Source organism: Crocodylus porosus, unplaced genomic scaffold, assembly GCF_001723895.1.
Source record: "Crocodylus porosus isolate Cpor-Errol unplaced genomic scaffold, CroPor_comp1, whole genome shotgun sequence".
Taxonomy (NCBI): Eukaryota; Metazoa; Chordata; order Crocodylia; family Crocodylidae; genus Crocodylus; species Crocodylus porosus.
The window spans coordinates 17,811,450-17,835,978 of record NW_017728913.1 but is presented as its reverse complement, the minus strand read 5'-3'; the positions used below and the strand labels follow the sequence as shown (position 1 = coordinate 17,835,978).

At 40.6% G+C, this 24,529-nt stretch overlaps 1 protein-coding gene across 2 annotated transcripts in view; it reads left to right on the top strand.

Annotated features, from left to right (window-relative positions):
* Nucleotides 1–24,529, top strand: part of FSTL5 (follistatin like 5) — a 600,367-nt gene that overhangs the window by 405,016 nt on the left and 170,822 nt on the right. The gene's annotated exons all lie outside the window — the stretch shown is intronic.

The following is a 24,529-nucleotide window of genomic DNA, read 5'->3' as shown; positions in this document are numbered from 1 at the left end:
GTCTGGTCCTTTTTCCTCTGCTTCTTCTTCACCTCTTCTCTGATCTCATCCTTTTCGCAATCAATGCAGTATTTCAGTTCCAGCCCCAGCTTCAGGCACTCTTTCAGTAGAAGCCAACCCCTTAAACACCCAGAGTTCATACTTCTCATAAACTAGTGGTACAGTATAAAGATATTTGTAAGAGAGAAGAACACTTTTATCTTGGATGTCCCAAAGTCTTTCCATCATAGGGTTTTGTTGTTCCCAAAGCCTTGTATTGTAGGTGCCCCAAACCCAGAGGTTTCTTACTTTTCAAAAACGAGTTTTAACACATGCTAAGTCCTTAGTAACATTTCCACTAGTCTCTTTGGGCATGAGTCCGTATAGTACCATCTTCCGTACTAGCAACAGGTTTAACATGGTGACACTCAGAAAGCAGTGGACCCTTTTCCACGTGCCTTTGTGTATGTACACTGCCAAAACACATCCCATATTTTTTTCTTCCCCGCACCTCTCTTTTGGGTACTGGCAAGATATTTTTTACAACCAGCCACACTAGGTCAGCACGTTCCCCTTCTAGTTGTTTACCCACCACTGCTTCCCACACCTTCCTGATGAAATGAATTGTGGTTGCTATGTCCATGGACTCCTTAAAGAGGTCTGAAGTACTCCCCATATCCTCAAAACTGAAGCTGTGTGAAATTGGATGACTGCTTTCCCCTCTTCCTCCATTCCTACCTTGCATACTGAACTTACATATTTTGCGTAGATGAACAATCCCGAGTCCGGCAAGTCTCTTGCTATGTACATTTCAGATCTACCTAAAGTTTCTCTTTTGGCATTCTGGAATAATACACATTTCCTTCTGTACTTTTGCTATCTGCTGCCATGTTGGTGGGAATACAACTTCTGTATATTGTATAATTGGTAGTAGCAATAACCAAAGTATTTGCCATAGCCTTGCCATCACTTTTTCCCATGCTACATTACCTTTCCCCTCGGCATCCATCAAGTTCCGTTGCACTCTGATTTGTCTCTCATATTTGAAGGACAAGCTTCTACAAGTCTCTCCAGTTCCCCACTCCCATTATGTTGCTTTTTGATTTATTTAGTTTAGCCCCCATCACTTCTTCAACTTTGATGTGTACTTTAGTACCCTTTCCATTGAAAGTCTGTCTCTAACTACTACATTTATATCATTCATGTATAATACACATTTTACCTCTTCCCCCTCCTGGTATCTTTACTACACTTATGACTTTATTTGTTCTTATTCTTTGTGGTAACACTTCCATGCTGCACACAAATAGTAGTGATGACGGGGGCACCCTTATCTCACCCCTGTATGGATTTTAAAAGCCTAGCTTAGATGAACATTAATTTAGATTTGACTCTCTGCTTCTCTGTACAATAACCTTATCCAACATATAAATTTTTCTGGGAACCCAGTTTTTCATAGCACTTCGAACATGTAATCATATACTCCATCATTTGCCTTTTCTAAATCTAGATGTACTATAACTGTATTTGTTTTCCACACTTGGATATGGGACAATACTTACTCTGATCACTCTGACTGCTTTGCAGATCCATCTATCTGGCACTGCTCATACTTGGTCTTTGTGTATTATCTTCTGAAAATCTTCCCACATATTCGAAGCCAGTGTCTTGGTCATTAGCTTATAGTCCATACCCTTTCTTTAAAAGTAAGATCACAAGGGCTAGGGACATAAACTGGTTTAAGTGATCAGAAACTGGTTGAAACCTGTAACAGAACAGAAGTTCAGTGCACATAAACCAGTTTGAGAATGGCTGAAACCACTTTGAGATAAACCTGATTGAATGTAGTATCAGACTTAACTGATTTGGTTCAAGCCAGTTTATGCAATGTCTGTCCCAGACCCCTTGCTGGTTTAAGATAAACCAGACACCTCCAGCATCCTAACATGCTTTCAGGCTGAGCGGGGCTTTGTGCTCCACACCAGGACTGGCCCTCCCATCTACTCCCTGGCTGGAGCTCCAGAGACTGCAGGCTGCTCCCCCTCCCCAACATCCTGCTAAGTATGAATTCTCCCTTCCCCTCTGCATTGTGGAGAGGTGTCTGTGTATTAGCTAGCAGACCACATGCTGGCTATGGTCCATGCTGAATCAACAAGTAGAATCAGCAGGCAGAATCAACAAATAGCTGGTAATGTCCCTGTGTTGTTTTCTTAATTGGGTGATAAACACTTATCAATTCCCTGCTGGACTAATCAGAGCCTGGCCACACTCACCTCTGCTCCCTGCCATGGAAGGAAGTCGGGGCTGCCTTAGTGCCCCGCCCCCCCCTCCCCTGGCTTCTAGCCTTAGCCACTGCAGGTGTGTGCCTGCATTTCTGGGGTGTCTGTCTGGTTACAAAACTGATTTAGCCTAGTTAGGTTGAATCAATTCAGGCTCTGGCTTTTTGAATGTCTGTCCCTAGCCAATGCTTCTTGTAAAATCTTTCCCTGCCTCTTCTATTTCTGCTGTTTCTTTGAACATTTTTATGATAGCCCTCCCTTCCCCCATGGCCAAAATTTCTCATAAAATTCCATAGGCAGCCCATCTGCTTATGGTGATTTCTCTCTCTTAAAATTTTTAAACACTCCTCCACTTCTCTTAAGCTTATCTCTTCTTCTATCTTCTTTACTTCCTCTGTCTCTACTTTCTCTTGAGTCTCTTCCAAGAAAACCTTCATCTTCTTGTCTGTTTCTTTCTTCAGGCATAGTTCTTTGTAAAGACTTTTCATCACCTCCAGCACCGCCTCCTGCTTTTCCACCTGGGCACCACCACCTTCTCACACTGCTTTTAGTTCTCTTTTTACAATCTTCATTCTAACTGAAAAAATATCATAAGTACTCTATTTTCTTTCACCCAGGGTTCTTAGGCTAAGTACATTTTATCTAGGTGTCTAACTTTTGCTTGTTTTTTCTAGCTCTTCTCTTACCTGTCTTCCTCCTGCAACTTCCTTTAGCAGCTTTTGCATCTTTTTTTGTTGCTCTCTTACCTCTTTTATTCATTTTCCCATGCATCTCCATTCTTGCTTCCTGGAGAATTCTGCCATCCTCCTTTTCACCATCATTCATCATATACTAGTACACTTAAAATATTTATTCAGAGTTCTCCATCCTTATACTGTCTCATTTATGCTTGACACATTTCCTCAGCTTTTAGCAGTCACATATTTAACTTCCACACTCCCCTTCCTCTTACAGGGCTCTTACCAAGACTCAGTTCTGCCTTCAACATCTGGTGGGCACTAAATGCCATAATTATGTTTTCTTTCTTCTTTATCTCTATTTCTTTTGATACAAACACACAGCTCTTGATTGTTTCTTTTCCCTGGGGACAGTTATAATGAAAACTTTCTCCCCTGCCCACACATCTCTTAGTGACTCTTCTTTTATTATATTTGTTAACAGTCTGGATGAGCTGTCTAAAACTCTGTTTCCTCCTTCCCCTGTTCTATAACCCACTTTGATTATACAGTTGAAATCTCCCACTATTATGCATGGTCCCCCTTTTGCCACATAAAACACTATCTTTCTAAGCAGTGCATTTGTTCCTTCTGTGGTTGTACAATTTCTAATTCTGTTTTCGTGATTGATAGTATAAATCATTGCAATCTGCCACTGATGACGTCTTCTACTTGCTTTGTTCTCAGGTCTGGGTTTCTGAATAATATTGCTATCCCTGCCACTTTGTTCTCATTTGTCCGCCAAGATGTTCCCCATCTCCACCTTTTCTCAAAGTGTTTATAATTCCTCTCTCCTGGTATACCACATTCTTGTAGGCAGATCATGTCTGCTCTTACTTGGTCCAACATTGGTTCAATGTTCCAATCTTTTCCTTGTTGAGATACTCCTGATGTTAAGCAAAACTATTGTCAAAGCCATTTATGCTTGTTTTTAAAAGAGTTTTGATCTATTTAAGATTTGTCCCTGCTTGTTTTGAGCTGAGGGCACCTGTCCCTTTAAACTTTGTCTGTGCTACTGCTCAGGGTGGTCAAATCCTCCCCTTTCCTTGCTTGCATTGCTGTAGCTTTTGCAAGCTGCCGGTCAGTTTTGCATTTAGGAAGGCTTTCGTATTCCCTCCTTTTCACCAGTTCCCACCTTCTGGTCTCCACTCTGGGCTGGAGGTCAGAGGTGGTAGCAGCAGGAAACTGTTCTCCAGCTCTTCTTCCAAGTCACCTCCTTCATTATCAGATTTCTTCTTCCTGGTCTTCAACCCCTACAGTTTCTTTTTTGCCCTATGTCTCTGTTTTTTTCTCTTGCTCCATCTCCACTTCTTTTGCCTGTATAGTATCTTCTTTCTTCCCCCCCTCCATGTCTGAGCTATTTGCTGTTTCCACCATCCCATCCAGTCTATCACTTATCTCCTCCTGTGCTACCTCAGTCACAGAAATGTTGCCCCCCTCCTTCTCTGTTCCACCCTCCTGTGGTTTTCTTCCACCATTTCTCCTTCACTCCTCCACTCTCCTCCTCTGTTCCTCAGGATGCAAGTAAAAAACCTTTATTAGCATATGTTAAAACTAGTTTTTGAAAAGTAATAAACCTCTGGGTTTGGGGCACCTACAATACCAGGTGTTGGGAACAGCAAAACCCTATGATGCAAAGGCTTTGTGGCACCTATGATACAAGTCTCCCTCTCCCTTACAAATAGTGCATTTTAGGGTCTCCAGGCACTCTGCTGCTCTATGTCCCCTCTCTTCACATCTGTAGCACACTGTGAGAGGATAGTGTGCAGACAGAGGTTCTACCTTTCTGCATTTGTTGCACTGTTTTGGTTGCCCATGGTACAGTATAAAAACCAGATGTGTCCTGATCTGGATCACTGATGAGAGGTGCAGCATCCTTTGGTGACTGGTGCCTCCCAAGTCTGGGGGGCACCCACAGAAGTTGGCAGTGGGGATGGAGCTGAGATGCTGCTGGCAGCTTTGGTGGTGATGGGATGGAGCTGGCAAGCACCCCCAAATGCTGTCAGTGGCAGGGATCACCCTGTCAGGGGGGGCATGTGTCCCCCTGTACTGCCCCTACCAGTCACCTATGGCAGCATCTCACCTAGGCTCCACTCATCTGCTTGTAGCACTACTAGCCTTCAAGACCCCATCCACATACCATATTTGTTCTTTACTTTCTCTACCAGCATTTGCCTTTGGACATTTTTCCATGAATCTTTCATTGTCTTCTGCCTCTAGTAAATACATGTATATTCAATTATAATTACTCTTTCTCTTGATTTTTTTCCCCCCGCTATGAACTTTATCCCTCTTAAATTTTGCCTTTCACATTTCTCTGCATATTTATTCCAAAAGTTCTCATACCCTTGTTCATCCCAGTTGGTCAATTACAAAGTCTTTTGGTTCAAGAAAGCAATCAGGCTGTTAAGAGGCTCCACCTGAACGTCCAAAATCTCAAGCAGTATCTTTTCCAGGAAATTATATCTGTTCATCTTTGATCCTGTCTGCCTCTCATCAACGATTAATGTTGCCTTTTATCCATAGCCTCTACTCCTCTCTAACTTCTCTTGGTGCCTCTTTCATGTTTTCCTGCCATCCCACTCTCAGTAGGCCAGCCTACCATCATGCTCCCACCATCCTCTTCTCAGCAAATGTACCTTCTCCTGCTACTCCTACTTTGTATCCTGCTCTCCTCTGTTCCCATCTTCCTTGTGGTGTCATCACTCTCATCATTGCTGCCCTTTGCCATTGCTCCCGCTGTCACCTTCTTTCTTCCTTTCTCCTCCATCTTTGTCTCCAGATCTTCATTTCTGCTTTTCAACTCTTCTTCCATCTCATGCTTACTTGTCACCACTACCATGGTTTTGAGCTTTGGGTCTCCCTCCTCCATTCCTTACACCCAAATGCTTTGTTAATCCTTTCTCTGCCTCAAAGGCATAGATTAGGCTTTCAATGCTGATGAGAACCTACCACAAAAATAAATTACTTCAGCCCATCTAAATAAGATATATAGCACCCATTGTGCTCATTCCTTTTCAGGATTGACTCTTTTTCTAGTCATGGTAAGTTACTATGTCACTACATTTTGACTTCCTGTTCACTTCCCCAGCTGAGGTGAACCTTTCTTTCCCATTTGCAATGATTCCTGTTTCTTCACAAGCCTTAAGTATCATGCAAACATCATCAACATGCCTATTTAGATGAGAGGCTCTGTCACTCCCTCTCTCAGCCCATCACATGTAATTGGTGCGTCTCCACCCTCTATTAGGTGGAGCTGGACTAGTTGGCCCTGCACCTCATTTACATTTAAATTTTTGGAGGATCTCAGGACTCATGACAAGAACATTTGGTTCCAGTTGTGAGTGGGGGCTAATTAGCACATAGAGACTTTATGAGAGGTATCTGGTAGGCCTGTGCAAATAGGGAAGTATTCAATTTGGATTTGGATTGAGCCAATTTGGAGGACAGTGATTCACTATGGAGATTCGGATCACTGTCCTGAGTCAATTTGGCTGAATCAGGTTTGGAAGATTCAGCACTGATTCACAGAGATTTGGTGATTCAGATCAGCCACAGAGAGGCAGGCACAGCTGGGTGGTTACTCCAGCTGTGCCTGCCACTCCCTGAGCAGGGGGAGCTGTGGGAGAAGCCCCCATGGCTGCCTTGCCCAGCCCTATCCCCCACCCATCCCCAGCCTAGTCCTAGCACTTTAAAAAATAAAATAAAGCCCTGTACTCACCAATGCAGAACCATGATAGGAGCCTCTGGGTGCTCGTGGCAGAGGGAGGCAGTGGGGATTGCCCCCCCACACACACACTTTGCACCCATGCGGCAGCTACCCATGTACATTGTCTGTGAGCTGGGACCACTGGGGCTGAGGGGTTCTGGGCTCCAGCTAACTGGAGCTGCTGCAGCTCCCAAATAGTGTGCAGCACCCTGCCAAGCCATGCTGCACCTGCAGCATGGGGTAGCTGGCATACGAGTGCCGGGGGGCGGGGCAACTGGGTAATTGAACTGGGAGCTGGGGGAAAGCCCCTGTTCATTCCCCCCAGTTCCCAAACATTCCCCCAGACTTTGCAGTTGCTCCCAAGGCTGCCAGCACTGTCTGCCTTGTCCCAGCGGGGGACAGCTGGGGGAGTAGCTGGACAAGTCACGGCTTCTCCTGCAGCTGCCAGCTCACGCTGTTCCCTCAGCTGCTCCTGCCAGCACTGCCCAGTGCCTGCCTATATACTCTATGGCTGTATCTCTCCAAACCTCTCTGAATCAATTTGGAGGCTTCCGATTTGATTTGGAGAGATTTAATGGGTCTCCTGATTTGATTCAGATTTGGAGATTCAGCCACTGAATTAGGCTGAATCTCCTCTGAATTAAATCAGCTACCAAAAATTTGCACAGCCCTACTATATAATAAATCATTAGCCTTTTGGCTTTGGACTAGTACGATGCATAATTTTTACTGTGTACAAGTAGGTACAAAAGTGTTGCTCCAAAGTGTGTTTAGGAAATAGCTGTGCTAAAGCTTGCAGCAGTTTTTGGTTTTTGTTGTTCGCTTTCTTTTCTTTTTTACAGAAAGGTAAAATGTATTAAGTCTGGATGAAATAAGTCTATAGGTACCCATAGTACCTATAAGCAAATTACTATGGGTAAGTTTATTCCAAGTCAGTGTTTTTTTGTCCCTTGTGTTTCAGATTTGCTCCTCACGTCCATGTGTTTAGGGAGGGAGCGGAGCTGAAGCCAGGCCTGACATTAAGGGGAGAAAGGGTTGCAGGGGAAGAAGTTTGAGGGTTAGAGGGAAAGAAGACCACCTGACTTCTCCCCACCCCCACCACTATTTTCCCTGCTGTAGAAGTGGGAGAATGATAAATTCAAGACAGACCTCCAATACTTAGATTCTTTACCTGGGAAAATATAACATATTTATACATTTTTCATATATATAATCTAATTATTGGGGGGTCATGTTAAATTCCGGTTCATATTAGATTCAAGTAAACATGATGTATTCACATTGTATATGATTAAATATGATTATATAAATATGATATGTAATATTTATTCTATTGTGTATTTATTATATTTATTATGTACATATGATTTATAATATGTTTATTATAGAAATTGCCATAACCTTACACATGTTGCTTTAATTCATTTATCTATTTCAGTCCTGATCCATTTTGTTTGGATACCTGCGTATATGTTCATGTCTTACAACTAATACTATTGAAAAAGAAAAGTTAGTCCAGTGATTTCAGTTAATGCAGGTATCTAATGGTAATTTGACTAAATCAGGAGGTTGATGTATTTTACCTTTTACCTTTATTTTTCTTAATGCTGAATCATCTTTAATATTTTGTAAGCAATAAAATAAAAATATGCTGAACTCCATATATATTTAAAATGAATAAACTTTCTGGCATTTGCATGAATTGTAAGCCTGTGTTTCTCCTTGAAATAAATATTGACTAACATAATCCATAAATCATTCTTTATAAATACCCATTGCACCACTATTAAAATCAAAGTTCTCTTGCAGACAGGTTTGTTTTTCTTTTACAGTTTGAATTAATTTTCCCTGTAGAATTGGCTTGTACAAAATATCTTACTAACCTGCAATGTTTAATATTAAACTTTGTGCCAACAGAAAAATGACTTTCAAGTGACTTGTCTTCAGAGTAAAAGATGAATGCATTGTAATTATATATATATTCCTTGTTTATTACAGGCTTCTGTTGTGGGATGCCATACTGCTAGTTTTAAAAGGTAGAATCCTCTCCTACAGTGAACATAAGGCTGGCAATTAAGGACTCCCTAATTTTAATTGGGGTTCTGCCCCAACATACTCTGTGGCAGTAAGGAAGTCACACATTTTGTTTCTGTCTTGTTAAGGGAATGATAAGAATACATTGCTCTCATGGGAGTTGTGAAGATCATTTAATGTTTTACAATACTTCAAACCTAAAAAGTGCTATATTGTGTCTCTTCCCCCTCCAATGGCCCCCCACTTTCCTTCATTTTTATCACTCTAACTGGGATGAAGAAACTGCTACACTATCTGGCTTCACAGTCAGTGTCAGGGGTACTTTTTCAGACAGCTGGTGAAGAGAGGCATGGATTAGTCTTATGAGAACCTAGTTTAGCTTTCAAAAAGAGTTCTTTTGTTGGCCCAATGCCTGGAAAACAACAGCTACTCAAAAGCTAGTTCCCCCACATCTCCCACTGAGATGTTCCACTGAAAATGAGACTAATTTGTTTATGCCAAAATCCAAGCAAAGCAGATGCATCTGCTGCCTTGGACTAGCCCATAAATGACATATGAGCAGGTTATTTTCCTGTTTGTACCATTTCTAGTGTTGTTTGTTTTGCAATATCACGTTGACATTATGAAACATCTGATGTAAAACAAGATTAGTGAATTTAGTGTGGTATGGTATATATTTAGTATATAAAGACATTTTACTGACACACTATAGTGTCTTAAGTTATTATTATAATGTCTTATTGTTTCTGTATTAATGTGTTTATATTGATTACAATTTTAGGTAAGTTACAAAACTACTTGATCAAACCATTAACTTCATTTCTCCTTCCAGATTTACTTTTGAAAAGTATTATTATTATTATTAGATTAAAGACAAAATCTAATCTTGCCACAGTGTTAGAAGAGCAATTGTTATGAGTCATCAGTACTCCAAATAGGTTGTTTTTTTTTTTTAATATTGGTTCTACACCATGTTGTTTTCTCAAATAGATTCACAAAAATGGTTGTGGTTGGGAAATAAAGTGCATTTCTGCAGAAAAATTACAAATAATTTGGATTTCACCAGCCAACCGGTAAGTGTGGTGTATACAAAGCTCAAATGACCTGAACAAAAATTATGTCCCTTCCTTGTGGTAAATGGTAAGAAGCAGGAGGTGACCTGACAAGTCCACTAAGTAGTCAGTTTTTGTAACTGAACTTAACACAAAGATCCTGAATAAACGTGCACCTAAGAACAGGCACATTTTTTTGGTGTATGTTAATCCTTTAGGAGAAAAGATCAGTTTGTTACATAGAGAATTTCAGGTCTCAAATGTTTCGTTTTTTTTTAAGTGAGACTCAGTATAATCTGCAGAGCCTGGCACGCTGAAATGTAAAAAAAAAAAAAAAAAAAAAAAAAAAAGGTCTTCCTCCAAAAGGGGGAAAAAAAATTATCCACTTCATTTTGCATTATGTAAAAGCTTAGATTTCTGGGCCCTTAAATATTAGTTCAATATATTAATAAATATATTCATTTTAACTTTGTTAGAGATTGAAAGGAAGAAGTGATGCCCATATGAGAAGTTAACAACCCAGATGCCAGTAATGTAAAAGTTACAATGGATGTAGATCTTTATCTGTTCCTTCTCACCTTGTTTCTGGTATTTATGACATAGCATGACCTTCTACAGATGAATAGTAGATATCAGCTGTGTTTCCCAAACAACTGATAGAAATAACATTGGTCACTAATTGCTGCCAATCCTGTTTCTTTATTTTGAAACTGTGACCTATTAATGGATGGCCCAATTGCATCATGACCTTTATACTTTTTGGAAGATAACACCTTTGAAAAATGAATCCAGACTACAAAATCACATTTTGTCCATCTTCCAGGAAAAATGTGCATGTTTTTTAGATAAGTGTGCTACTGGGATGATAATCTGGGTGTATTAAAGTTTGAAATCAACTAAAGCAGTTCTTTTTTTTAAATAGGATAGGGAGTATTGAGGGAATAACAGATATTGAGCTTTTTCCGAGAGAGTGAGAGAACCAGTGGTTGAAAATTCATAATGTGAGTATGAATTTATTCCCATACTCTGTTTTTCAAGGAAGACATATGTAACAGTTTGTCCTACCTCTTCACATAAATATTTAGAACAAGACACCCACCAGAAATTCTCCCCAGTAGGAAGAATTAAGCTTGTATAGTGTCATTAAAAAAACCCACAGAGACACCACATTAGCAAGAATAATTTACTGTTAATTCTACATAGATAATCAGTTTCTAATCAATTGAATAATTTTGATGAGGAAGATAGGGCATAATTTTCTTATTTCTATGATTTTGTAATTTCCTATTAGGAAATGCTAGTTTATGTTGTTTGATAGTGTAACAAACAAATTCTTTTGTAGACAGGTTTGGTACCAAACTTTTATTAGTTTAGCTTTCATTTACATTTATTTCCAGGTACATTCTACTAACTACTGCTCGCTTTCATCTGTTCAAGCTCTAGACACTAAGCCTTCCTTGAGCAGTGTGATGAAGCTTTTTTTTTTCACTCCATGGAAGTGGGGAGGAGAATGAGAGGAAAGCGGGGGGGAAATTGACTTAAAACAGAATTATCATTTATACCAGATTGAAGAGACAGTAAAAAAAATGTCTTATGCAATACTACTCTTTCACAAATTCATAAACTGACACTAAAATCACTAAAAACAAGAGTAAGATGCAAAAACAATTTTCCATCACAGCACTTGCTCTTTTTTTTTTTTTTTTTTCGTTTTCATGCACTAACCATTAAGTTTGAAGCATACTGTAGGCCATACACAAAAGGCTTCTTTTTATGGGATTAAAAGGTGATTGCTTTTAAATTACACTCTAAATAGGCAAACAAAATGAATACAGGCTTAATGCAGTCTTAATTCTAGATAGCGAGTACCAGCCTGTATAATGTTCATTAGTTTAGACTCAAAGGGGTATTTTGTGGTTGCCATGAATAAATAAATAAAACTTACATAAGTAAATGAGGAGGCTCAAATTATATAGCTGTTAATGGAATATATGATTGCAGCATGTTTTGGTTAATTAAAGATCTTCCTGCTTTTAATATTTAATCAATTACAGCATGATACAAAATTTAGAACTTACCATTTTTATAACTTTACTTTCCAGTTGTTCTACACTGTTGGCTCTTTTTGGCAGTAATAACTGAGTACAGTTTATAGCAAAGTCATGTATGTGAAATACCATGTGGAATCCTCCCATTTCCTATCCATTATTAAGATGTAGCTTTAGCACCAGGGACACTCAGCATGTGGAGCATGAGGGTTTTACTCTGGTGTTAAGGCAGTCTATGTGAAAATTTCTCCATGTGGGGAAGGAATCCCTGTCCGGTGTAGACCTAACATAATGTGCTGTACAGACCTTCTCTTTTATTCCAAAGGAAGTATATCCTAAAGCACTGTCTAATGTACTAGAGTTCTAGGAGGATCTTTTATAAACAGGTTTAAATTAACACTGTTCCCCCTCCTCAAACGTCAAACAGGAGTGATGTGGCCTGCATCACACTCAGTCTTCTTTGTCTCCCAGCCTAAATGGTCCATTGCCCATTTACAATGGCTCAAGTGGTGAAAGATTTAGCATGAGTCCAAAGTAGGGCTGAATTCACACCTCCACAGGTACAGCAAGATACATTGGGCATTTGTACATGTATCTTTTAGTTCTTGGATGTGTCAGAGACCTGCTGCTTCAGAGCAGGCTTGATTAATCATACGGGAGCTGACACGCACTGAGCTGTGACGCTTGCAGTTGTGTAAGCGGGAAAACATGCACCAGCACAGAGAAAATGGCAGTGGTGCACTTTTGAACTAAAGTACCTTTGAGGTGTTGTAGTTCAAAAGTGCACCACTGCCATTTTCTTCACACTGATGCACATTTCACCACTTACACAACTGCAAGCGCCAAGTGCTTTTCAAAGCGCCCCGAGCTACAGTGCCTACACATGTGAAAATGCCCTTAATGTTCAGCTGTTCTGCTACAACACCCCTGAAGCTGTTGTAAATTATGAAGGGGTCCTCCGTGCCCCTAGCTGTCTCACAGATTGAAGAAATACAAACTGGGGTAAAGTGTGTGTCAGCCATTCCTGAAGATCATTGATCTTTATCTAAACCAGTTTTTACAGGTTTTTAAAAATTATAATATTATTGTTTTAGCCTACTTGAAGCAAGAAGTCATTCTCTAGAGACATTAAGAACAACAGCCCAGGGGGCATGATAGTGACAAAAAGGTGTGGTGTGAAATTTATTTCCTGACGAGAGGGATAGTCCTGCCAAATTTCTTGTCTGAAACTTTTTTATTTACTCTCTTTTAAACTCTGCTGTTTCAGCTGGTAAATAGAGAGAATTGGAAACTGATATCATATACTAATCAATCCGCATTTATGATCCTACATCTTTCTTACAATTATCTCTGCTGATCAGTTCTCATTGGCATTGGCTACTGAAGTTTTAATCCTACTTAATGTGAACCTAGTTGTGTCTAGTGCAGGGTTTCACACTAGTAATCAATAAGTAATAGTAAGACAATTATCTTTAGACTGTAAGCCTTTTGGGGCAAGTGGTCCCTTTCAAGATACCTTGACAGAGTGGGACTTGATCTTTCAGTGCTTTCAGAAGTACCATAACATAGATATTTTCTTTTTTTTTTATTTAAAAAATGTGTATCTTTTTACAAGAGCAAAATAAAGAAATTATAAATGATGGGACTGAAAATATTTCTCATGAGTCTTGCTTACAGTATGGTGGAATAAATTCATTTTGAAATATATATGAACTCTTGGGTTTAGAAATAAAAGTGAGGTTGGTGAGGTAGCGCTGTAAGTAATAATGTGATATATTTTAAATTTAGCACCTTTCGGTGAGATTCACATATGGATGTAGATGTTTTTAATGTTTTCAGCTAGAAAAATACTGCTAGGCTTATAAGAGATGTTCCCAGATGCATATGGGAAGAAAAAAGTACTAACAGTGATACAGCCTAGATACTTACTCCTGGCCATGATAGTAGTTAAACTTGTTTCCCAAATTCACACTGACCCAACAAGAGGTAATGCTAGGGTTTGATAAGTAATGAGGGCATTATAGAACAGCCAGCCAAAATCAAATGGAAGAGTAAACAAAATTACAGCTGTTACATCAGTTCTTGATTGCAAATAGGGAAACTTTAAGAAATCAGAGGAACGAGTTACTGAACTTCAGTAGACTGAGAAGAACAAGAACTGGATATGGGAGTCACTTGGATTTTTTCCGAGGTGCAAAAACTATCCAGAACTTGTAGGGAAGAGTACCAGATCCAACTACATAAACAAACACCTGTAAACAAATATTTAAAATAATGTTTATGAAGAATCAAATTAGCCAACAAGACATGAAAAAAGTTAGGCTGATAAGCAAAATTAGAAAAAAGGCTGATTATCCATATCTTAGAGTTCACAAAGTGTATGGCTTAAATGTGAATAGATTTTCCAAAATACATTAAAACAAATAGCAAAATTGTTTTTATCCACAATAAGAAACTGCGCCACTCTAAAGTAAGAATGAGCTAGAAATCAAGGGTAACCTCAGTATGGATTCCAAAACTAAATGAACGCTTTGCCTCAATTTTCATAAATAATAAAAAGGGGGAAAATACATTGCAGACATAAAAAAAGCCCTTTACCGGAAAAATGTGATGTGTTACTTTGAGCCAGCTCTGCAGTGCCTGTAAAGATCAAGCACTTTAGTGGGGCTTTTTGGTGCTTTAAGTTAAAACTGATTTAACAGGTATTATATTGGAGACAAAAATGCCCTGATAAAGCACCTGACCTTTACAGATGTTGGGCAAGCTAGGTCCAACTAAGGGGGGGGGTGTGTGTGTGTGTGTGTGTGTGTGTGTGTGTGTGTGTGTGTACACACACACACACATATATATAAGTCTGTCCATTTTTAGGGGATTTTTATGACTGGAAATCACTTTTGAGTTGCTAGGAATGAAATTTAGCCTGGTCACTTTACTAATTTTGGCACTTGGCCACCCTCTTTAAAAATGGTGGCCATAGATAACGAGGTGAATGTGTTGATTACTCAGTACCTATAAGGCTGATTTGTTTTTTTTATAAATGACTTTTTGTTGCAATAACCTACAAACTTCCTTTGTCTTTTGATGAGTAATGGCCCATTGTGTGGCAGCTCTCTGCTTTAAATGCAAAATAACAGCATTACTGTCTGCTTAGCATAGCAAAAAATGTAGAAAAGGCATATGACTGCTATCTACTAATTCAGCAAGGATTTAAATACCAGGGCAAGAGAAGATCTTTTAAAGTTAAGTAATAAGTCTGGAAGTAAGGAAATTGGCATAAACTGGAAATTAGAAGATGTCTTCTAACCACATCAGTGCCTTTTGTTCACTGTGGCCTTCCTATAGAAGTTGTGACCATCCAAAAAATCTAACTGTTTTCAGATAGAGTTTAAACTGTATAAACTGTGTAAAAGGTATAAACTAATTGGTTTATAAGAGGAATTATGATGTGCTTGTCTGTAACAGCAGAGGACAGGACTTGATGATCCAGGAAGTCCATTTGGTCTCATCGATTTAACCTCTCAGATAAGCCTCAGAATTCAACTCCACCCATTCACTCCCATTCCATTTATCTGGTTCCAGAAAGTATGCAATGAAGATGGGCTATAAGTAGTTCCGAATGGCTTTGGAATATCTTTTAAGTATGCGCTCACTGTCTCAGGAGTGCATGCAACTAGCAGCTCCAGGGGGAGGGGGAGGAAACAGAAGCCAGAGAAGGGGCGAGGATCCTGGAAATCTCAGTAGCAGCAGTTGAGGAAGTGGTTTGGAATAGAAGTGGCTCCAGGGATGGAACCTGAAGACTGCCCATTGGACAGATCTAATCTAACATGTAACACCTCTTCTGGATTCAGTGTCTTACTCCTTGTAGTTTCTTAAGTAAATCCCTTATCTTCTAGTTTACTCCCCAAAATATATTTATACACGCCTGCCTTTGTTTTCAGCTTCCCTAAACTATATATATTACTTTTTGTATCTCTATTTTTCATGCCTTTATATGCTTTCTTAGAATGCTTTCTGTAATAGCTTTTCTTTCTTTTTTTTTTTTTTTTTGAATAGTGGGGAACTCCAGGATGCACATGATACTGTAAATGTGCCAAACGTATATCTGGAGGAATTATCACTTAGCTATAATACTGTTTTGTAAACAACACATCTCTGTATAGTGTTTTTTTATTTTATTTTATTTGATAACATCAAACTGTAAGCTCAGACCTATTATATCTATATATTTTTTCATATTGCTCCTCTGTAACCAGCAATATCCCCCTTTTGTACTTTTGCTTGATAATCAGTATTCCTTAAAACTTATCTAAATTGAATTTACTGGTATTTTTGCTCATTTTTCTGAGTATGTTCTACAGTTTCATTCTGACATTCAATGGGCATGTCTACGTGAGACACTATGCAGTAGACTAATTAGATGTGTAGGAAAGATCTCACTATCTACACATGTACCCCTATTAGGCTGGAGTAAAATAATTTACTCCATAGCGGTAAATACAAGTACTATACCACCATGGAATAAAAAACTTTATAGCAGCGCTGGAGGGGCTGGCTGGGACATGAGGGTGCTTCAGTGCAGAGACTGCCTGCCAGCTAGTCCTGTCCTGAAGCACCTTTGTGACCCAGCCAGCACATTGAGTCAGGGGACACAGCTCTGGGCTGGCAGGCTGAGCTCTGTTTCCTCCTCCCAAGGGCCCCCTGCCAGCCATGGCCACTCCACCCTGGCTCAATGTGCTGCAATTGCAGGAGCACATGGAAAATTGGAAACATTTCATAAGGTAATACAATTCTGGCCATTACTTTATAATTGTTTTTTCTAGTTCTTGTTTGCTTACATTTCATCAGATCTATTTACAATGTATTTTCATTAGACACAGTGGAGTATTAGTGCCATTATATGAAGTATTTGATAATAGATGTTCTGAAATTCTGTGTACATTTCTGCTCACCTTTGGCCAATCAAACTGGAATAAGTCCAGAAAAGAGCAAATAGTATGATCAAGGAAATGGGGAAAATCTTATGAGGAGACAAAAAGAACTTGGCAAAATAGTGATGATTTCTGTGTATAAATACTTTGAAGAGAATGGTAAATACCAGGGAAAGGAAAGAGTGTTTTAATCTGAAGCACAATATTGGCCCAAGATCAAAGAAATATCAACTGGCCATAAATAATCTGAACATTAGGTCTCCAGCCATCCAAGAACCGAGGTTCTGGAACAGGCTTTGAATAGGTTTTGTTGCCACCAAGTAACCTAACTAATGTTTAAGGCAAAGCTTCATCATTTGATAAACAGGGCAGTTTGAAGTGTTTGCATGCACTTGACTTGCTGACAAAAGACATCCCTTCCAGGATTATCCAATTGGATCAACTGCTGCAAAATCTAAAGATCAGTCTTTTAAAAAAACCCACAGATTGCTGCAGGTTCTTCATTGTTTATTATATATGTCCTTGTTACTGTGGCTGGGGATAAACATTATACACAAACCGGTTTATGTGATCAGAAACTGGTTTAAACTTGTAACAGAACAGATGTTCAGTGCGCATAAACCCATTTCAAAATGACCGAAATCAGTTTAAGATAAACCTGGTTGAATGTAGTATCAGATTTAATTGATTTTACTTAAACTGGTTTATGCAATGTCTGTCCCAGACCCCTTCTTGGTTTAAGTTATACCTGACTCCTCCAGCATCCTGGTATGCTGTCTGAGCAGGGCTCACTGCTCCAGCACAAATGGGTTGGCCCTGCCCCTCTGCTCTCAAGCCTGAGCCAAGACAGGCTGGGGCAGGATTCTAGCTAGAGAGGTCTTCAATTCCCCTCTCTCTGTGCCACCAGCAGGGACCTGATCTGGGTCTGTTGGGTGCTCCCTGTTCACTGCTGCAGCAGAGGCCACTATGGCCCCTGAGGCAGAGTGGGGCCGGGAGGAGAGTTAGTCTGCCCTCTACCCCACTGGCAGCTGAGTCTGTCTGCCATCACCACCGTGCTCACTCCCTGTGGTGGGGGATAAGTCCTCTGCTGTCTCTTCTGCCAGATGCTGGAGAGGAGGGGGAATAACCCCTATCCCCTGCAAGGATACTGCCTTTCTAGACAGCCTGGCCACAGCAGCTCATTTGCTATTCCCACTAACCCTAGCCCCATGATACAGCTGGAGACCAGCACACACAGCCCCAACCTGTGCACCATGTGCCAGCTCCAGGCTCACCCATCTGGGCTGAGCAGTGGTGACACAAGACAGAAACTACTGCTCATCATGGGGGGGAAAAGTGGCTTCTCCTCCTCCCACTGCTAGCACTTCCAAGTGCAGCTGCCAGGAGCCAGCACCAGGCTTCCCTGCATCTCCACCGCATCACTGCTGGGCTTCTCTGCAGGGCAGTGGTAACAACAGAGCAGACACAGGGCAGCCTGGTGCCAGCTTTGGGTCCCTATAGCAGGAAGCACTGGCAGCAGAATGGCAAGGGGCCACCTTTGCCCCTGCACTGAGCAGCAGTTTCTCTCTCCTGCCACTGTTGCTCAGCCCAGATGGGCGAGCCTGGAGCTGTCACAAGGAGCGTAGGGTTGGGGCTACACATGCTGGTGCCCACCTGCACTGGGGGTTGGGGCCGGTGGCAGCAGCAAAGGAGCTGCTGTTGCTGGGCTGCCTAGAAAGGCAGTCCCACCATAGAGCAGTCCCAGTCCAGCTGCATGGCCAGTGGGTGGTGCCATGGCCCAGCAGGTGGTTACTTTAAATGGAAATATCTGTGACCATATATACTATAGTTTCTAAAATCAAATATTCTACTTAATTTATACAGTGTTCTTAAAAAGATTTTCTACTTGATGACATTTATTACTGCATGTCACATGGTAATTTCTGTTACAAAAAGTATCAATCATATATGTATATCTCCACTGGGCAAGATATTAAGCTTTGATTTATGGACTGTGGCATTTGAAAAAGAGCGAATTGTTATATTTTTTTCTTGTTTAAATAGAAGATTAATATTTCTATTCCAGAGAAAAGTGTAGCATTGAATTTTAGGCATTAACGATAACACAACACTTGACTTCCTAAAGCTATTCAAGCTTATTTGATGTCCGCTACTTGAAACACTTTAGACAAAATGTACTATCATTTTAATTGTTTCTGTTATTGAATATTGCAGTTAGTGGGCTAAAAGGAGCCAATAAAGGACCTCTGTAGGCAGTTTTCTGTAGCTGTTTTACCATAATCTGGGGCAGATCTGTATATGAAAGGTTTAGTCATGGAAGAAAAGTGGTACATAACATTTTTAGAATCATTTCATTTATTTAAAAAAAATAAAATTTTACTAACTTTCTAGAATTTGGGAGAGAAACAGTTAGCTTGGAAGGTGTTGTGAAGAACTCCTATATATGGAGAGTATCAGCCCAAACTATTCAAATTATTCACATCTTCTTATCTTTAATCCACATTCCCCATAAAATTAACCTTTTGGAATAATACATTTTACCAATCATGTTGAATAGGTTAAAGGTAGATTAAGCATTAGTTATTAATCACATTTTATTTCACTCTTTGAAAATACCAGAATGATTGAAAAAATGTTCAGAAGATGAAATATGTGAGATTTAGGGTGTAAGTAGCCTACAGTGACTACAGCTCATGTAGAGAACCCCAGTTGGCTTTAAACTAGTTAGCTCATGCTCCTGGTAGGGTAGCCATAGTAGCTCCAGCTACCAGTATCTGCTGTATCTAGTTTAAATCAGTCTTGGGTATTGGTTACATAAGCTGCAGTCACAACAGTTCTGTAGATGTACCTTGACATTATTGCATGGTTTCTGCAAAAATGAATAAGGACTTCGTAGCATAGGATATATTACTATCAAAAAGGGACAAAAAGTAGCAGAAAAGTTTCCCTGTGAGTCATGGGAGATCCACAGACATTGTGGGTTTGCTTTTACCCTGGATTATATGGCTCTTTTCTAGTGCTTTCAGCTAAATGTTTTCAGACTCTGCTCTTTACCTCTTGAGAGAGGTGGATGTGGCTTTAGGTAGAAGAGAACAGATCTGGAAAGAGAAATGTTGTGCATGATACACTCCAAATTTGTCTGTATTCTTTTCCCAGTTCAAAACGACAGTATGCATGCTGTAAAGTATACCCCTTAGATTAGATGTTGGCAACATTGTCTGGTGACAGACTCAGGTCTGAGGTGGGCTGGCATAGGACCCAGCTGCTTTCAATGTTTCTTCCTGCTGCCCAGCCACAGTGTGGCACAAGCAGAGATCCCTTTGCCCTCTAGTGTGTTTACCTCCCCCCATAGTTTTGTGTCATCAGCAAACTTGGACAGGGTGCTTACTACTCCCGCATCCAAGTCACTAATGAAAATATTGAATAGTACCAGTCCCAGGACAGAGCCTTGGGGGACTCTGCTGCCTTCATTTCTCCATGTAGAAACTGGCCTGTCCACCACCACTCTGCGTGCGTCCCATAAGCCAATTTTCCACCCACCGGACTGTGTAATAATCTACATTGCAGTTTTTTAGTTTATTCATAAGAATCAGGTGTGACACTGTGTCAAAGGGCTTTTTAAAGTCTAGCTAAACAATATCTACCTCTGTTCCCTCATCCGAGCATTTTGTGACCTGGTCGCAAAATGAAACTAGGTTGGTCAAGCAGGATCTGCCTGTTATGAACCCATGTTGATTGTCCCTTGGCATTATTGTAGCAGCTGGTCCCCTGCAAATGTGATCTTTAACTATTTTCTCAATGGTCTTGCGAAGAATGAAGGTGAGGCCAACTGGCCTATGGTTCCTCCTTCCTCAACTTCTTGAAAATAGGGACCATATTGGCCCTTTTCCAATCCTCTGTGACTTGTCCTGAGCACCATGAGTGCTCAACAGTTGTGCCAGCAGGTCTGCTATGACTCCAACTAATTCCCTAAGTACCCTAGGGTGAAGATCATTGGGGCCTGTTGAGTTAAATACATTCAGCCCCTCCAGATGCCCCCTTACTAGGTCTGCATGAACCACTGGTGGGTTGGTATCTATCCTGGGTTTGTCTAAAGTCATAATGGGATGCGTATTCATATTCGTGTCCAGGAACACGGATGCAAAGAATTCATTTAGAATCCCTGCTTTAGCCATCCTATCTGCTACCAGTTGTCCTTGTTCATCCTGAAGTGGTCCTAAGTTATCCTGTACGTTCTTTTTGCTGCCTATGTACTTAAACAATGACTTTTTGTTATCCTTAACTTTTGTTGCCAGCATAAGCTCCATCTCCACTTTGGCTCTCCTCACTGCTTCCCTGCAAGCTCGAGCCAAACAGGTAAACTCCTCTTTGGTGACTGCCCCCTGCTTCCACAGCCTATGGGCCCCTTTTTTCCTCACCAGGCTCTCCTGGATTTCCCTGCTCAGCCAAGAGGGTTTCTTTGCTTTTTTGCCCCTCTTTATGTGGACCGGGATAGTCTTTTTTTGTGCTTGCAGGATTAGTCCCTTAAGAAATGCCCACCCTTACTGGACTCCCATCTCTGCGAGGCTATTACCAGTCAGTCCCTCCCTAACTAATTTCCTGAGTTTACCAAAGTTGGCCTATCTCAAGTCCAGCACTTCTGCCCTACCAGTTACCTTCCCCACCTTTCGTCAGATAGTGAACTCTGTCGATAAGTGATCACTATCCCCTAGGTTACCTTGTACCTGCATATCTTTAAAGGATTTAACATGTTGGAAAGGTAACGTGTAACAGCAGCCTTATACCTGGTTATGGTTCTTTCTGTTCAGAGCTGGGACACAGAAATCCTGCAGGATAGAGGAGGTCAGTCTTGGCATACTCATAATCGTTCAGCTCCTCATGTAATCATTTGCACCAGGATTAAGTGATTAAATTGATATCAAATCAATATCGTAGCAATTTCCACTCACTTGCTGTTGGTGCAAATGACTACACAAGATAAAGGGCAGTGGTGTAAAATCTTATTATTATAGCATCTCTTTCTTCCTGGATAAAGACAGAAAAACCTCCATTTTGGAGCTGTTGGTGCTACTTATTACTGAAAATTCATTTTAAAAACATAATCAAAGTTTTGTTAACTTTTAACTTGCAAAATGAGTCTGTTCAGCTTTGAGTTGAAATTAGTATGGAGGCTGAAGTTATTTCCTATTTTCTTCTGATTATTCTGTTCAATTACATTGTTTTCATTGTGCATTACACTGATGGAAAGGCAGTTATTAAAGCTTTGTTCCACGAACCATGCATTTTTTTCCTTGCATGTGAAATGAAAAATGCAAATACCAGAAGCAATAACAAAATGGCAAAAGCTTTACTTCCCATAAAATGTGAGGTTGAAAGGCCTTCAGAGCACTTGTTTTGCTAATAACAGTTTTGAATTATTTACTTGCTTTTGCATCAAATAGATGTGTTGTGAAATTATGCGATAAAGGCGCATTTAAATTAAAGGTTAAACTACTTTTCCTTTAAAGTCTATGTGCTATATAGTTGTTGTTATTTTTCATTCATGCTGAACTTCTTAGTTAAAACAGCTTTTCATTAATGTTGTTCTTTTCTTCTTTACTTCTAAAAACTAACTTTGTGTTATACTTGGGAATACAGTTGTTTTGAAATGTCATAGATTGCATCATAAGCAATTGCCACTCAAATTATACATTTGTTTAAATTTTTTAACTGATGTGCATTTCAGAAGTTCTGCATTCCTGCCAAGGGAAGCATTATGTTTCCTTGGTGATTTGATTCTAACTATGGATAAATGATGAAAAAATCCCAGCTGTTCTAACCTCTTTCTTTCATGTCTTATAGTGATTCAGTATTCCTCTTAAAATCTGTCTGCATATAGAAGAATGGACTGCTAACTTTGAGATTCCTACATCTGAATGCATTGAACATGATAGCCTATAATGAAATATGACTGATGTCGGATTTTGAGTAGGGTGTCTCATAAGATGTGTCATAGTATGACTTGTAGATCATTTGGAAAAATGGTTGCCAGCAAATGCAAATTGGACTTGATAGCTTGGGAGGCACGTTCTAGACCTTTGTCCCTCTATGCCAATTTCCTGAAAATGCATATTTTGGAGCATATGACTTAGTAATATCCCTCCCCCCTTTGCATATAAATGGAAAGTCACTGAGGTTGTAATTAACTAGGATTCTTTCTTCTGAGAAACTCCCATGCTCATTGGTGTTTTGGGGTGTAAAGTTCAGTTTAGAGAAAGTTGAGACCATTGCCTTTTTCACTTGTGTTCATTCTCTTAGTAACTGTAGCAGCCACCTCTTCATTTCTTTGTGCAATTATATGTAGGTACAAGGGAGACAGGTAGGTTTCCATAGACATAAAATGAAGTGAGCAAAATAGATAAAAACAGTAGTATTTTGTGTCAGGGTTTTCACTGCATTATACACATGTAGATTTATTGGCTTAGTTCTGATGGAGAAAATCCCTCAGCTCTGTCCGATATGACACATTTATTAAAAAGCATTTTTAAACATAGGCAGCACTTAGCATGCTTACAGCCTGTTTCAAATACCAAGACTTATGTTAATTAGTTTGATAAATATGGTACAGTACAATATAATACAAGAGTAGAAAAGTAAAATAAATCTATCATTTATCCATATTCAGTTAAAATATTCTGAAGTTGTTAGCCTATGCTTCTACTGACTTGTGTTACAGAGAGGCAGGAGGAACTAAAAACATCTTAGCCTAGTCTTTGGCAATCCAAATGTGTGCTGAAGATGAGTATGTTGAGGTATATGTTAACATATATTTATATATTGATTTTGGTATTGATAAATATTGAATATGTAAATACTCTTAATGGTATATTTTGTAGAGGTGCACTGCTACATCAGTCCATATCATATCAGTACTGATAAAAGGGATATTGACATTATTGGCAATCAGCTTTTCTTAGCTGATGTGGCCCATGATGTCACTAATAAATGACCCGTGTATACACTCAGCCACAGCATGCACATGACCAATCCAACAGCCTAGAGAGCAGTATCCAGCTCCTAAGTCTGTTGTGGGGAAGAGGTATGGGGGACAGATAGAGTCCTCCATAGTGAAGGAGGGAGTGGGGCTGGGGCAGGGACAGGCACTGCCTGAGCAGGATGGGGTGTGGAATGGAGCCGTGAGCAGCTTGTCTGGTGGGTGCTGGGGGTGAGGGGGGGGGCGAGTGATGGCTCCTGTCACTGTATGCCTCCTGGGGGAGGGATGGAGGACATGAACCCCAGATCTGTATACATGGTGAGAGCAGGCTGCTGCTGTGGGCTGCAGCTGGGGGCAGCATCAGGCTCTTCCTGGCAGGAGGGTTGGGCCAGGGCTGTGCTCGGAGCAAGTGATGGCAGCACTAGGAGGGGCTTATGGCAAATTCTGGGGTGGCTGTAGCCCACCCTATACCCCCCCTCCCAGAGCTGGCACTGCCACCTGCCCCAAGTGCAGCCCCAGCCCAGGCCCCCTGCTGGGAAGAGCCCAGTGCCGCCCCCAGCCACAGCCTGAAGTGGCAGCCCACCCTTACCCTGCGCACAGCTACGGGAGGCACATGCCTCCCTTTGCTTCCCTCATGGGTGCATGCAGCAGTGAGAGCCAACCCCCGCCCTGCAACCCCTGGATGAGCCATTCATGGCTCTGTCCCATGCCCTGCCCCAGCTGGGCAGCACCTGCCCCTACCCTCCTTCACTGGGGGCCTCAATCTGAACCCCCTTTGCCTGTTCCCTCCCCTCCCCTTCTTATCCCCAAC